The following is a 2,502-nucleotide window of genomic DNA, read 5'->3' as shown; positions in this document are numbered from 1 at the left end:
GCAGGGCATCTCTGTAGGAAATACAGCAGCCCCAGTCAGGAGCTTATAGATAAAACTTTCATCTCCCTGGGACAGAGCACCTGGAGGGAGGGGCTGCTGTGGGCACAGCTTCAGTGGACTTAATATTTCCTGCCTGGCTGTGAAGAGAGCAGCTGATCCTGACAAGCGGGATTCTTCCAGCACAGCACACCAGCTCTGCTAAGGGACAGACTGCCTCCCCAGGTGGGTCCCTGAATCCCATACCTCCTGACTGGGAGATACCTCTTAACAGGTCAACAGACACCTCATACAGGAGAGCTCAGGATGGCCTCAGATCAGTGCCTCCTCAGGGATGAAGCTTCTAGAGGAAGGAGCAGGCAGCAATCTTTGCTGTTCTGCCGCTTCCACTGGTGATAACCAAGTCAACAGGGTCTGGAGTGGACCTCCATCAAACTGCAGCAGACCTGCAGAAGAGGGCTCTGACTGTTAAAAGAAAAACTGACAAACAGAAAGCAACAATAACCACATCAACAAAGAAGACACACACACACACACACACACACACACACACACACACACACACAAACCCCCATCCAAAGGTCATCAGCCTCAAAGATCAAAGGTAGATAAATCCATGAAGATGAGGAAAAAACAGTACAAAAACACTGAAAATTCCAAAAAGCCTCTTCTCTTCCAAATGATCACAACTCCTCTCCAGCAAGGACACCAAACTGGATGGAGAATGAGATTGATAAATTGACAAAAGTAGGCTTCAGAAAGTGGGTAATAACAAACTCCTTGAGCTAAAAAAAAAAAAAAAGTTCTAACCCAACGCAAGGAAGCTAAGAAACTTGATAAAAGGTTACAGGAACTGCTAACTAGAATAACCAGTTTAGAGAGGAACACAAATGACCTGATGGAACTGAAAAACAGCACAAGAACTTCGTGAAGCATACACAAGTATCAATAGCTGAATTGATCAAGTGGAAGAAAGGATATCAGAGAATGAAGATCACCTTGCTAAAATAAGACATGAAGACAAGATTAGAGAGAAAAGAATGAAAAGGAATGAACAAGGCCTCTAAGAAATATGGGTCTATGTGAAAAGACCAAACCTACGATTGATTGGTGTGTCTGAAAGCAATGGGTAGAATGGAACCAAGTTGGAAAACACACTTCAGGATATTATCCAGGAGAACTTCCCCAACCTAGCAAGATATGCCAACATTCAAATTCAGGAAATACACGGAACACCACTAAGATACTCCACAAGAAGATCAAACCCAAGATGCATAATCATCAGAATCTCCAAGAGTGAAATGAAGGAAGAAAATGCTGAGGGCAACCAGAGAGAAAGGTCAGGTCACCTACAAAGATAAGCCCATTAGACTAACAATGGATCTCTCTGCAGAAACCCTATAATCTAGAAGAGAATGGGGGCCAATTTTCAACATTCTTAAAGAAAAAAATTGGGCCGGGTGCTGTGGCTCACGCCTGTAATCCCAGCACTTTGGGAGGCTGAGATGAGTAGATTACCTGAGGTCAGGAGTTCGAGACCAATCTGACCAACATGGAGAAACCCTGTCTCTACTAAAAAATACAAAAATTAGCTGGGCATGGTAGTACATGCCTGGGAGGTGGAGGTTGCAGTGAGCTGAGATTGCACCATTACACTCCAGGCTGGGCAGTAAGAGCAAAACTCTATCTCAAAAAATAAAAAGAATATTCAACCCAAAATTTCATATCCAGCCAAACTAAGTTTCGTAAGCAAAAGAGAAATAAAAGCCTTTCCAGGCAAGCAAATGCTGAGGGATTTTGTCACCAGCAGGCCTGCCTTACAAGAGCTCCTGAAGGAAGCACTAAATATGGAAAGGAAAAACTCATTCCAGCCACTGCAAAAGCACACCAAAATATAGAGACCAATGACACTATGAAGAAACTGCATCAACTAATGTGCAAAATAACCAACTAGCATCATGATGCCAGGATCAAATTCACACATAAAAATATTAATCTTAAATGCAGATGGACTAAATGCCCCAATTAAAAGATGCAGACTGCCCAATTGGATGAAGAGTCAAGACCAATCCATGTGCTGTATTCAGGAGATCGATCTCACATGCAAAGACACACACAGGCTCAAAATAAAGGAATGGAGGAATATTTACCAAGCATATGGAAAGCAAAGACAAAAAAACAGGGGTTGCAGTCCTAGTCTGATAAAACAGACTTTAAACCAACAAAGATCAAAAAAGACAAAGAAGGACATTACATAATGGTAAAAGGATCAATGCAACAAGAGGAGCTAACTATCCTAAATATATATGCACCCAATACAGGAGTACCCAGATTCATAAAGCAAGTTCTTAGAGACCTACAAAGAGATTTAGACTTTCACACAATAATAGTGTGAGACTTTAACATCTCACAGTTAATATTAGATTAACAAGACAAAAAATTCGCATCCTTTTTTTTTAATTTATTATTATTTTTTTTTTTTTTTTTTTTTTTTTTTTTTTTTTT

Source organism: Piliocolobus tephrosceles, unplaced genomic scaffold, assembly GCF_002776525.5.
Source record: "Piliocolobus tephrosceles isolate RC106 unplaced genomic scaffold, ASM277652v3 unscaffolded_27429, whole genome shotgun sequence".
NCBI lineage: Eukaryota > Metazoa > Chordata > Mammalia > Primates > Cercopithecidae > Piliocolobus > Piliocolobus tephrosceles.
Note: the sequence above shows the minus strand (reverse complement) of the source record.